At 45.7% G+C, this 13585-nt stretch overlaps 1 protein-coding gene across 14 annotated transcripts in view; it reads right to left on the bottom strand.

Moving 5' to 3' along the window:
- LOC125014609 (neuronal cell adhesion molecule-like) overlaps positions 1-9908 on the bottom strand; it is a 70109-nt gene extending 60201 nt beyond the window's left edge. For 8 of the 14 annotated variants that reach the window (XM_047595842.1, XM_047595840.1, XM_047595844.1 and 5 more), the window contains exon 1: positions 9715-9907. The gene's annotated coding sequence lies outside the window, so the exon portion shown is untranslated. Of the gene's footprint in view, positions 1-9714 lie in introns of all 14 variants that reach the window. The other 6 variants (XM_047595833.1, XM_047595845.1, XM_047595849.1 and 3 more) reach the window with 2 other exon arrangements.
- Positions 9909-13585: the final 3677 nt, after the last annotated feature.

Raw genomic sequence — 13585 nt, 5'->3', positions numbered from 1 at the left:
CTGACTCGTTCGATGGCAGTAGAATAGCAGAAGCCGTATTCATATAAGTGTAGCGATGCCTTGGAGACGCGTTTAGAGGACAGACGGGGAGAGGACACATCCTCAGGCCTCCAGCAGGTGCATTGTTTCCGGGATCAAAAGAAGAGAGAGCCATAACTTGGCTGCATCCTGGTGAGACGTAGAGCGCGTCCTGGTCACTGGCTCTTCCTCGTCTCTCACCCCACGCTGACCCCATCACCCTCCTCACCTCTTCCTCCCTTCACCCTGAGTTCCTTTAAGCAAACACCTGATCAATGGCGGCCTCCCGCCGTGTGTCATTCGGCTAGCAAACGGACTCCTTCATGGACCATTAAGAGCAGCGGCCACGGTAAATGTGTACTTTCACTCAGTGGACACAAAGGAGTGAGAGGAAAGCAAACCGTAAACATCACAGAGTACAAACAGTGCTAAAGTTGGGACAAAGGAGAAGATACTTTGCCGGGTTTAAGTTAGTCTCAAAAGGCAGACTTGAGTAGGAGGGGGAAGAGGGTTAAGAGCTCTTTCACAGCATGTTTTTCTGTTCTCTAATCTGTCTATCGTTTCCACCCATACAGACACACTTCTAATTTGACTTCAAAGCTCGGGGGATTTTGATAAAACTCTGCATGAAATCAGTTTTTTTTTTTTTCGAATCATTATCTTCCCAAAACAAGCCGTAGCTACGCGCACTCCGACCCAGCTGAGGCTGAACGTTCGACTTTGGCGAATCTCAAACTCCAACGTCTGATCGGAACCTCGTCTGCAGACGTGACAATCACAGCACAGAACCCGCGGCGTCAACCGTCCCAGAAGATGGGCGAGTAGATTCGGTTGCACGGATTTCATCACCAGCACCACCCCCCTTGTCTCCCCTCGTCTCCCCTAGCTTCAGATTATGGGAGCCCAGTTATCACTCTCTCCCAGGGTTGGGTTTTGGGTGCAGGGCCAGGGTAATCCTCAGGAGTTTGACTTGGGACGCCTAAGGCTTAATTAGATTTTTTTTCTCCACAGACGACTGTGGAGAATCCGATCAATGCGACCTCCGTGTAGCTGCCCTGATTAGTCAGTATATCAGTGAACAACAGTGGCATTCAGAGGCGGCACTGGAACAAGGAAATCTATAAATTCATAAAATATGTACAGATGTAACAAATAATTTGCCCCGGGCTTTTTGTCTCAGTCATAACAAGGAGGCATCAAAATGAGTAAAAACTTGGATCCAGATGAAAGAAAGTAACAGGCACGCTCTGAGACGACCACAGTGATCAGACTCAAATGTGATTAATGAGTGATTACCTAGTGAGTCAATAAAAATGAAGGTTACCAAATGCAGATAGGAAAACACTGACAACAATTTAGCAGCAAGTGTGCCAGAAAGAGAAATTAAATAACGAGAGAGACGGAAAGAGGCGGAAAGAGACAGTGGTAGAGAGATCAGTGCTTAATCTGCTCTCAGGGTACCTACTGCTCCTTTTTAAATCTCATACCTACAAGCAGAGATTATAGAGCAGGTTTAAATAATTCCATAAGCGCTCTGCATGGCATGATCTCAAAAACTGGCTTTGGAAATGAAACTACGGTTTTAATCATTATCTTTCAATCAGGGAAAATTGAGTTTTTTTTACTCAAGTTTTAAACAATCACGTAAAAAGCCTCACATGTAAACAGCTTGCTGGCTATAGCGGACAGAATCCATACAGCAAGCGAGGAACGGCTGCAGCGGCACAAAGCAGCCCCTGAGTACATTAACAAGTTAATCCATTATTCCGTACTGAAAACATTTGATGAAAGCAGTGGAGAACATCTAAAGTACGCCCTTTGCTTCCCGCATACCCCCGAAAATGTCAGCTCCGATCCAGGCGCTGACATGAAAACCAGCAGCCGCATGAATTCTACCTCTGTGACACATCGCAAATAACCAACGAGCTAAAGTGTCTTATTTTTCTCTCACAGGATCTGTGGAGGCGTGCTCCCTGTCACGCAGTGACTCTTTTGAGTAGCATGTCCACCGTGGCTCCACTCATGGTGAGATGCGGTCATTGTGCCTTCAGCCCTGAGAGGCCCAAAACCGGCCAACCTTGAAGACCCCAGCATTAGGTCTGCTTCAGGCTGCGGTCTTTTCAACTTCTGCCAGCAACATCACCAGCAAAAACCAACATAAGGAGTGTCATTCATTGCGTCAAGGTCCAAACGTACAATGGGGTGATAGTTTTACAATGTAAAGCAAATGGAGAACAGATTAGATTTCAGCTGCTAAAAACATAAAACAAAGATTAATTGTGACATTTTTTTTCTTTGAGAGACTTCGCATTAGGCTCTTAACACCACAGGGCTTTGGCTGTCAACCATGGCACGCCGACAAAGGCCCTTTGGTATTTCCACATATGTAGACAGAAGGACAACCACAGTGCTGAAAAAGTCCAGCGCAAGACCAGACAGCTCTCAGCCACATGAGACATTTGAATGCGTTATCAGGCCAGCCAGCCTCAGAGGAGATCCTGATAAATGAAGTAGCCATTTGTTCATTCACCCATCTTCACAGCTGGGCCCGGCTAGCCCACAGCAAGGAATTATCTTAGCGGCAATTACATTCTTCCAGCGAGAAACCAGCAAAGCATCAACTACAAGGAGATTATAAGGATTGCTATTGCATTGTTCACATTTTATATTACTCTGGGAAAGCCTGAGTAATATAAAGGCCACGCTGTGTGTCCTTGGGTTTCTGATAATGAATCAAGTTTACAATGACATAGCTCTCTAGTTTGAAACTAATCATTTGTTCCCGGGTCAAAGATTGTCTCCACATAAAGACCAGGATCTATGATCTATAAACTATAACATAATCTATAATCTTTTAAGCAAAATTGCTGTTTTTGTCAAGTGGCTTTGATGGAAGAAATGTGACAGCTTCCACGTTGGAAAGGTTTTTCCGACAGCAAGTTACACCAGACATAATGTTGTAAATATGGTAAACCTAAGTCTGGTTTGTATATGTGAGCTTTCTATAAGGGGGTTAAAACGTGTTTTGCTGCTGACCCCATTAACTAAACTCAGTCCTTCCTGCTTGGTGTGCCGACTACCAAATACTGTAGATAATCCACAGATGCATATAACCAACACTTGAAAGAAGCACAACCATTCAACTATTGGTGCTTTTAAAACACGTGGTCTCTGGAAGGCTCAGCTGATTGGTATAAAGGGAGGAAAAGGGATGTGGTTTGACGGCGGCACCAAATTTTCTGATTCTAATGGTTTTCTGACCTCAATCTCGCCTAATCATTCTGAAGCCTGGACAAAGATTATCTGGTTATAGATTATGTTGTTTTTTTTTACACAAAACGTGACACCAGTAAAGAAAAAGAAACAAAAAACAAAAAAGGCAGCCCAAGTCTACATTGTATGTTTGTGCCTTTGATATCTCAAAGGATGCTGAGAACATTTATCATCCGCGGGATGGAGGAATCTCAGATCTGTTCTTGGATTTGTTTACCATCCCATTCCTTTGTCTCCCCAGGACAGTTTTTTTTTTCCCAGGATTCCTGTGGTCGTCTTTGGGAGGGGATGGGGGGGTTAAAGGATGAAAAACAGGGAAAGAAAAGCCCATTGGTCTCAGCGCCACAGAAACAGCATCCAGAGCCAAGCTGTCATCCCACTTGGATTAAGGGCCCTTTAGTGGTGGCTGCTGAGCTACAAACATGGTGTCTTACCCTCGACCGGCTTGTGGGAGGGGGTAGAGGGTGGAGCCAGGGGGTTGGAGCATTAGAAGGTCTGGCCTAAATAAGACCTTGAGGTCAGAGAGAGTCCTGAACCATGGCAAAGCCACTTTGTGTCTCCATGTCAACTTTATTCATGAGCTGACAGCTAAGTGTCTCCCTCTTTTCCTGTTGATTCACTGTTGCATCATGTGCCGAGGCGACGAAGATAATCTACGCCTTTGCACCGCTTATCACTGCAAACCCCCACTTCTACAAGTTCATGGGGATGCGGCGTTCAACAACAGGATTGTGTTGGATTTCTTGGCAGCGGCCTCCGTTCAAATCTTCAAATTTATGAGCAGAATAAGAGCTCTGGCAACGTATTTGCCGAACTATTAGGCAACACAAGTGGGCTGCCTCACCGTGCCAACAAAGAGTGGGATGTGCAGCACAGTTTTCCTAAGCTCTATGCAAATAGGAGGAAGACGGAGGCTTGAGAACAGAGCAGAAAGCATTCAAGTGCACCCTCTTCTTGAATCCCCTGTAAATTTGGCGAGCCTTCACAGTGCCAGTGGATCAATGCCCACCTCCTGTTGTTTTCAAGACAGGAAAGGGAAGCGCTGGTCATTGTTACGTGCCGCCCCTGGGCCACCGGCTACCTCTCCAACGTCTGCTGCCCCATCCAAAGTTGGACAGATCTTCCGCAGGCCCGAGGCTGCGTGAAGCAAGGACTGCCCCTCAAAGCCTCTTCAGCAGAAACAACTGTGTGTCCAGAGAGAGGAACCGACACCCGAGTTTCTATTGTATATCTCGTCCACTGTTACCCCCCCTCCCGCGCACACAAACCGCAAGGAAGAGGCGAGAAAAGCCGTCCCGCCAATAGAGACAGAGAAAACAGACCCCCTTTGTTCCCCCTGGCCCTTCTCAGCGTCGACGGAGGTACATGATCCACCCCTCCTCCCCCTTGGAACCCCGAAAGCTTCAAAACACTTCTCCCTTTCCCTCCCTCCACTTCTTCCAGTGGCTGCCAACACAGCAGCTCGTCATATGAGAATTCGGCAAATGCACTCGGAGCACACACACTTCCACTCACATCTCCATTTGTTCACATCAAGCCTCTAAACTCGCAGTTGACAGCATCAGATCCTGCTGTGTGTGCAGTTAAATAACCAGCAGCTACGTTGGGGGCAAGAGAGGGAACATAAAACCCACAACATTACATTCCATTATCTCAAAGTCCCGCTTCAAAAGGAGGCTCTATTGACGTCGATCCCAGGCAGTTGCTTTGGACAGAAAGGAACATGACTTAGTGCTTTGTTCGCACTAAAGGGTGTAATAACCTGACACGGGTGATAATAGCGTTCCCCTGGCAACCTTGAGCGATTGGGCTTGATGACTGTCATGGTGTAAAGCTCTGGTGTAATGATTTGGTCACAGTGGGCCGTCCAGGGACGTCTGCACTGACCTCTACGCGTCCGCCATCTGTCCAACTACCTAATTACAGCCGAATGTGAAAGGAAAGCAACTTGAAGACAGCGTCTACAATATGATCGACATTTGTCATCAATGATCAGTTATTAATATGGTTGATTAAAAAAATTATATTAAAAGGAGCTTGAGTGGCCAAATAGCAGCCAGTGATATTCAGTTCACTTCCATAAACGTCTTCAAAACAGCCGTTAGTGTCATCTGAGAAGCAGGAAGCATTGGATTTCTGGCGTCTCCTTAATTAATGAACAACCAAAACAATTAATCCATCAGCAAAATTACTGCCAATTAATTTTCTGTCACTTGCTGACTGACTCATAAACAAATTGTTTCAGATCTACCACCAAAGCATTTCAAATGAGCACTGCAACCTACTCTTAATTATTAATGAATTTGTTCATTGCTTTATGATAGCTTAGTGAGAAGCAGAAAACAACACGTTTTTGGTTTTCTTTCTTTCTTCTTCTTCTTTCTTTCTTTTCCTTTTTCGCCTATGTCGATAACATCTTGTATTGTAGTTCACTTTTAGGATGCCCTTTATCCCCTATCACCCTATAGCCAGGGACCTGTGCTATATGACTGTCCACATCACAATACAACTAATAAACTAAACTAAGCATCCCAAAGTGACTCCAAAACCCAAACACACTCAATTTACAGTAACATTAAACTGATTAAAGCAGGAAACCAGAAATAGACGCTGGCATTTTCGCTAAATAAATACCAAACACAAACAGGGGCTGAAACCCAAAATTGAATTCATTATGTTTGGATTATTATTAGATTATTTTCTTGATCAAACATTTGGTCTGTGAAGTCAGAGATGCCAAGAGCACTTTTCCTGAGAGAAGAGCTCAAAGAAGAAAATATATATATCATAAAATCCTCACATGGCCAAAGTTTGTCTCACATTTTTATTTAAGTAACTGAAAATTCTTTGCACATATATGATTAGATATTTATCAAAGATGATGATGACATATTTTTCACCAGTCGACTGATCAATTAATCAACAAACCCTTTCGGGAACTTAAAGAAATAAAAGAAAAGTTAGCAGAGCAACTGCGCATCTTTGCGTGTCGTTACTCAGAAAATCAGCCTTGCTATAAGCAACACATAAATCAGCTGATGTCAGTTTTCCTTATGCATTCGACAGCGTCTCCTCCTGGTGCCGTAGAACAGGTCTAGGATGTAAACACCAACAGTTGCAGCCTGTGTGGAGCAGATTCACAGGGACGTGTCGATCCCCATTAGAGCTGCTGCTTAACTGAGTGTGAAACTAATTGCACCCACCAGCTTGCCTCCACGCCGGCCCCAGTCAGAGACAGAGAGGGAGCAAAAGAATGAAAGTGCGACTGTGCGTATGTAGTGAACATGTACGCATGTCCTTCTTTGGATGTACTCATCTGCTCCTGCATACATTTCCCCAAATTAAAATCAAGGAGGGATGCTCAGGCAGCCGTGAAGCGCGGGGGGACCGCCGCTCCCTCTGTGGTCCCCCCCTCCTAATGAGGCGCTCATCAGTCCCAAAATGAGACGAACATGCTTGCGACAAGGAGGTCCAGTCGATGTCAGCGCACTGCGCGGCTGTGTGTGACTGCCCCACGGGGAGGAAACACCCAGGCTGCGGTGACACTAATGGATAGGCAAGGGCCTCCATCGGTCCCCGGAGATCCAGCCTCATCACAGCTGAGCAGCACAGCGCTTCTATTCACAAACGCTGCTGGATCGTCTCCACTCCGGCTACACGTGTCTCCAGGACACACTCAATCATTCAGTCGATCGGCCGCAGTGACCTGTGATGGTGAGTTACTGAAATGGGCACGCGCAGCTACGCACGAGAAAGAAATTATTGCAGCACTTTGTTGAGGCTTGATTATGTTTTTTCTCCAGCTCGGGGGGTAGCTTATGTGGTCTTGGCCACAGTTTCTATTAGAAACACTGCAACAAATGAGGGGGTTGTCGAGATCAGGGAATAGAGCAACACTTCTAGAAATAAGAGGCGGGAAAAGGAAGTCACACAACCGTACGGATTTCAAAACGGTTTCCAATTAAAGAGAAAGCTACTGCTAACAACCAGTACCTTGGTCTGACCAATCATACTACCTGTAGCTGCACACGTACACACTGTTCCTGTGAAGAGAGGGATTAACATGTCTGAAACTAACAACTGCATCCGTTTGCAATTCATCTGTCAATTGTTTTCTCACTGAATCCATCAGCTGTTTCATCCTTGCTCCGCAATGTCCCACTGTGAAGTTTATTGCACCTCAGCATCAAAGATCAAATCTGAGGTGGTTACATCCAACGATTATTGGCAAATGTGCTCACAAATTCATCACCTGAAAAAAGTCCCCATCAATCAATTTCAGCCTCAGACTGATCCCTCATTTCGTACCCAGTTGGATTTAATTGTAACACTATTGCCAGATCTTGGCAATTAGTTAAGTGAAGTCATTCAAACAATCATAAATCAGAGAAGCAGCAATCAAGGCTTCAGGATGAAGACGTTAACCGGAAGCAAGCTTCCACATGTCAGGTCTGTTCGTGCCACTCGACAGAGAGGAGTTGATCTTTTGTTACCTGATGTTAAATGTCTCCTACACTGACGTCAGCTCTCAGATTGGTTGTTTTGTTATTTTCCATCTTTGAACAACGAACGGGAACAGACATTTCTAACGTAAATGAGCTGCGTCCTCGGTAAAAGAGAAGTGAGAGGCTCTCAGGTTCACACCAGTTCCTCTAAGGAATGATGTCATGATTACCGCTAGTGACACAGGACGACTCTCTCCATCTATGGGGCACTTTGTTCCGTCCTGCGGTTGGCGGCGTTCGCAATGCCACAGACGGCTGCAGCTTACAGAAGGAGCGTTGATCACTTCTGTCACAGCATAGTCTGCGTGTTTCCGCGGCCCACGGAGAGAAATCGGTGGCATTTTCCCTCCAACACCCAAGCTTTTCCCATAGCCCCCGGAGCAGGGCTGGCTGCCCGTCACCGGTTCTAGGTCAGCGGTGTGACTGACTGCTGCTCTCACAATAACTCAGGCCAACGTGTGTCATGATAATCCCTTAGTTATGCAAATCTCCCCTCATAGTGCCGTTTGCGCCGAGGGTGAAAGTAAAGACGGGAGCACAATGTAGGTCGCTATCTCGTCTCCATTTGTCCGCGTTGGGTCAAATGAGCCCGAAACGTCCTGTTGGCAGGACTCCGCCGAGCCGCAGAGCAATGGGCTCATGGGCTCCGGCCGCATCACTGTCAGAAAGACAAGCGTGCGTGAAAGTGGCGTCACACGTTTTGCCGCCTATTTCTGAATTAATGCAAACGAGACATAAGGCAGGGATAGGGGGGATAATGTTATCTTCTTAAACAGATTAACGTTAGTCTGCACGGAGTGCATAAACATTGCTAGAAAGTGTGTCAGCCCTCTCGGAGGGCGGCAATAATACGAGCTTCAGACAATAAAGCAGAGGTCATTAGCATTGTATTAATTTGGCCAACTGAGCAGGCAGCGAAAGTGTGCACTCAAGGCATGTGTGTTTGGCTGTGTGTATGAGTGAGAGTGTCTGGGGATGAGCCGAGAGGGGAGAAAGAGGAGGAGGAGGGGGAGGAGGGGCAGGAGGAGGGAGGTGTTGCATGCTGGTGAGTCCCCCCCACCCCCCCTTGACTGAAGCTTTGACCAAGGGGCAGACAGAGGGAGGAGGAGGAGGAGGAGGGGGAGGAGGAGGAAGAGCGGGGAGAAGGCAGGAGGATTGTGTGAGAATGCGTTTTTTACTTATTTATTTTACAGTAAAGCAATTGTGCGGCCGGAGAAATAAATGGTGTGAGACATAATTGGAGAAGTCTCGGGGGCTCTGTCATAATCAGATCGAGTCCGATGAAGGGAAATTACACCAAACAAGCTGACTGGCCAGTCAAAACAAGGCAGAGCTGTGATATGAATATGAAGGGAAATAAACATGTGGTGAGCAAATCAGCTTAAGACATGAGGGAGCTATTAAGACTGCATCAACCCTTGGAAATAAATAAAAATATTAAAAAAAAACAACAACTGTCAACTACAGTAGATGGACCAGCCAGAAACCTGAGCTCTCTACTGTATACAGGATGTGATGGCAACGCGACTGAAGCAAACATCACGTTCAAGAATGAGATTGGAAGATGAGTGGCAGTGATTTTTTTCTCTCTCTCTCTCAACACCTTTTAACGAGCACACTAAAGAAAGCATCGGTTTGACAGCTGCGCTCCACACATATATACTACACCTGCTCTTAGTGTCTCGATGATGATCCAAACATATAGGATAATGTGAGACGCTGATTTATTTATTTATTTATTTTTTTTCTTAAACGACCCCTTTAGATTTGATGAGGAGCCATAAAGAGGACAGTTATTTAACTGACAGCCTCACAGCATCCAACAACTCAATGTGGCCGGGCTGCTTTTCTCCCCACAAACTCCTGACAGTCAACTGAAAGCCACCCCGACACGTGTTTATCAAATTATTTCGCTCACCTCCTGTCGTCCCTCTGCGGGTGTGTAACGGGGGGACCCTACGTCCTCCTCGGTCTCCTGCGACACTAGCGATGCCGTGAGCCCTGCTCGTTTTGAGTCCCGTTCAGCGCCGAGCCTCTCGCACTTGCCTCCTCTGCTGCCTCACTGGTCCCTCTCCTCCTCCTCTCCCACCAGCTCACCGACTCGTGCACACGGACCGGGCGGGGGCGCGCAGCGGCGACTCGGAGGCGGCGTGCGCACGTCCGTTGCGCGCACTGCAGCGCCGCCGCTGCTGATACGGTGGCCCCCAAGGCGCTGAACCATTCTAGCAAATTGTTATACAAATAGACACGCTGGTACTACTTCACCCCCCTACGGGCTCAGCCTCACAGATGGGCAACAGCTGGACGAGTTTTAGATTAAAATGAGCCAAAAAAAAAAAAAAGTTGTCCTTTTAAGCTCAGCGATGTTCGTTTTGTGTTATTTAACAGCAGGGAGTGGCTTTTTAATTTTACTTCTGTATTACTGTCGTTATGTTTAAGCAGCAAGTGCAAATAATAGTCAACATTGAATTAATTCGAGGCCTTAAATTATTATTATTAATCCTTAACATTTTCATTTTGGAAAAAAATAAAGAGATTAAATTAAAACAAAATTATAATTGAACATCCAGGTATTAGTCAAGCGTTTTCATATCTTTTCACCGTCGACTCAACCCCAGCTGTTCCGAACATTAATTGTTCTGAACATTAACTGCTTGCAGCCAGCATGTTGTGATACGTGCCATCCATTTTGCCTGAGAGCTGGGTTGCATCTATAATCATACAGCAGCCTGTGGGATCAAGCAAGACTGAGGTCATGTGACTGTAAAAGCTGGTTTTCCTCCTAGTTCAGTCTGCCGCCTGCTAGTCGTGCTCCCCTCTCTCGCTGCGTGTCACACACATTCGGTACATTATCTCGGGCTTAGCAGTGGTAGCCATCTGCAGCCATAGAATCAAACGCAGAGAACAAGTGAGACTGTTATTGCTTGGGATAAGCCCGGTTTGGCAAAGAGACAGGATTTGCAGATTGAGTTGCCATGGTCGGCTGAGATTAGCTAAAATTAGGTTGTGGCGGAGATATGGAGCAAGTGGTGAAATCATTTGGGAAGGAGCCAAAGTGCAGATCATCACAAGAAGCCCAAAGAACAGCAGTAAATTACCTTTTAAAAGGGTGAAATTCATAATCCATCCAGTCGCTCCTCTACTCAAATTCCCTACACCCTTTCACTTTCTGCTCCTTCTGTGTGGATGTCAATATACGTACGTTTAGATTGAGCTGTTTACTGGAACGTATCCAAGGTACCGGTGCAGTATAGCATGGGCTGAAAGTACAGGCTCTCATTAATTTGAGGGTATTCACATCCAAAGGATCTACTCGACTCAAAAGCTGTTTTGTGAATGGGTGTGGGATATTCCTTCATTATTTCTTTCGGTGTGGCATTTGCATTTGGAAACTGTTGCAGCGATCATACGGGAGGCGTTCAAAGGAGCTCTCGTTGCGAGAGTAGCAGGCCATTGAAGAAATCCAAAAGAGAGGCAGCGGCAACGTTAGAGAGGGGCTGAATCAATAGTTTGGTACATTCGCACACACTGCTGAGCGCTGCGACATAAAAAGGCCTGGACGTCAACAGGAGGCAACTGTGATGGATGATCTCAGGATGATTTCCATGGCAAAGAAAAGCCGCTTCACAACCTCCAGACAAGAAGGCTCTTTGGGAAGTAGACATTCCATTACCGTAGAATGACATAAAGAGAAGCAAATGCAGAGGTGTAAATCCTTCGATCAAGGGTGAATTTAACCAAAATACACCTAGGAGACCAGATACAGGTAGTCATCCTTTGGATAATATGATTTGATAAACATCTAAAACGTAGGTCTTCAATAGGGGGGTCCGGGACCCCTAGTGGGTTCGCAAGGAGGTCGCAAAATCTTTGGTTGATTAGACAATTTCTTTTCTTTTTTTTTCAATTTAAATTTTGTTAAATACACATTAACATGAATTTAACAGTTTTAGTAAAGGGATACATGGAGGCAGAAGATCTTTCAGACAGCATTTCACTCATTCAGCGATACACAACAGCACCATTTCACACAGGGCACTAGACCTGTCAATCTTTCATGCTGAGCCAATCACGAGGCTGCATATTATGCCCTGACTCTATCACTTTCAGTCCCCCGGTGAAATCGCAGAAGCACGCTGCAATATTAGCCAAAAATAAGCTAACAGTGCATAGTATACATAGATATGTTTATGTTTACAGCAGTTGCACCTGTGTTTTATCTGAATAGCTTAACATTGAATGCAAAATGATAATAATGTATATTATAAGCACTAGTTTAATATAGAACACATATAGTAGGTAGGGGGTTCTTACTTAATCTCTCCATCAGTGTGAGGGTCCTTGGCCTGAAATAAAATAACAAAAATGACATCCAAACATCAAGGGACCCAACTGTATGTGTGAATCACTTTTCCCTAACAGTCTTAAAAATGGACAAAGTCATTTGCTGATGAGCATCGCTCATCTTCGTCACCACAAGGGGATAAAGGAATCCTCTCCCACTTCAGCATTGTAATTGTCCCCGTCTCTCATTTCAAACTGCCTCCAGATATGTCTGCACGCGCCTTGAATCTCATTAAAAATTTCTCTTAATTTCCCCCATGCATATTATCTGCAGAACACTCTCAGGGATTTTCATAAGTTCAAGGATACAGACTGCACCGCGGAGACAAAGTGTGGCGATGTTGCCAAGTGAGCATTGTCGGGGCTTTGTGTTGAAACGCAAGAGGCATTAGAGAGGACGCCGTCTCTGCCTCACTGGTGACGCCAATTACTGCGGCCATTACTGCAGTGGCTCCTCTGCTCACTGAGATGCAAAACTTCATTCACGCTGTGGAGGAGAGACGGAGAGTCATCTCCGGGCCCGTCTTCTCCACCGATTCCGCGGCAATCTTTATTCTTTTCAGAACAAAGTGTGTACAGCACCGACAAGCCAACCATGAAATGACCTGGAGGTGGTGATTAACTCAGATTCAACACAGCTCAGCGCGAAATACACAAAACCTACATCAAAACACAGCAGCCTAAAACAACATCAGGGCCGCTACATGCCCACACTTTGTTTTAAACGAGCTGGAAATTTATATAGAATTTGAATTTGGACTTTCACAGGAGGCCACACGCCACGCAGTAGCTGTTCAGTCTGTCAGGATTCGCTTCTCCGTCGCTTGTTTTTCTGTCTGGAATTGAACTCTTTATGTATTTTCTCGATATCCGTCGCCTGCTCCTGAACTAATTAGGCGCTAATGAGATGGGTTTAGTCGCTGCAGCTAAATGCGGCGAGGTGTAATTGTGGAGCAGCCACCCTGAGGATAAAAACAAAGCCGAAGAGATGACAGTATCCGTCGAACCCCTCCACCAGACACATTTCCGCACGAGCGTGTTCGCAGTCTGAAGGTTTGGCCGAAGGTGCAAGAGAAATCAAATTACTGATGTGATTACTGCTGGGGGACAAGTTCATGAGTCAGATCTGTTTATATTACGAAGAGGGTGCATTTCCTCTCTCAGCCTGCGGTGTAATTACATTATGTGTTCTTGATATTGAGCGGGAGCAGCCTTTACTGGCTGCCTAACCACGTTTACGCCGTCATGACACAGAGAGCCCTGATAAGGTGAGGAGCACCTGGGTTTCAGTGGGGGACCCGTCGGATCACTCATGTGAATCCGAGACACTGATGTTGTGGTTTTAAGCTTAGTTTTTGAGCCATATTGATTTCACGTGTTCCAACACAAATATCAATTCAATCAGTCAAGGATGTTTGGTTATTTCACACAATGTTTCATTTTTG

Source organism: Mugil cephalus, chromosome 10, assembly GCF_022458985.1.
Source record: "Mugil cephalus isolate CIBA_MC_2020 chromosome 10, CIBA_Mcephalus_1.1, whole genome shotgun sequence".
Lineage (NCBI taxonomy): Eukaryota > Metazoa > Chordata > Actinopteri > Mugiliformes > Mugilidae > Mugil > Mugil cephalus.
This window is presented reverse-complemented; position numbering and strand designations above follow the sequence as displayed.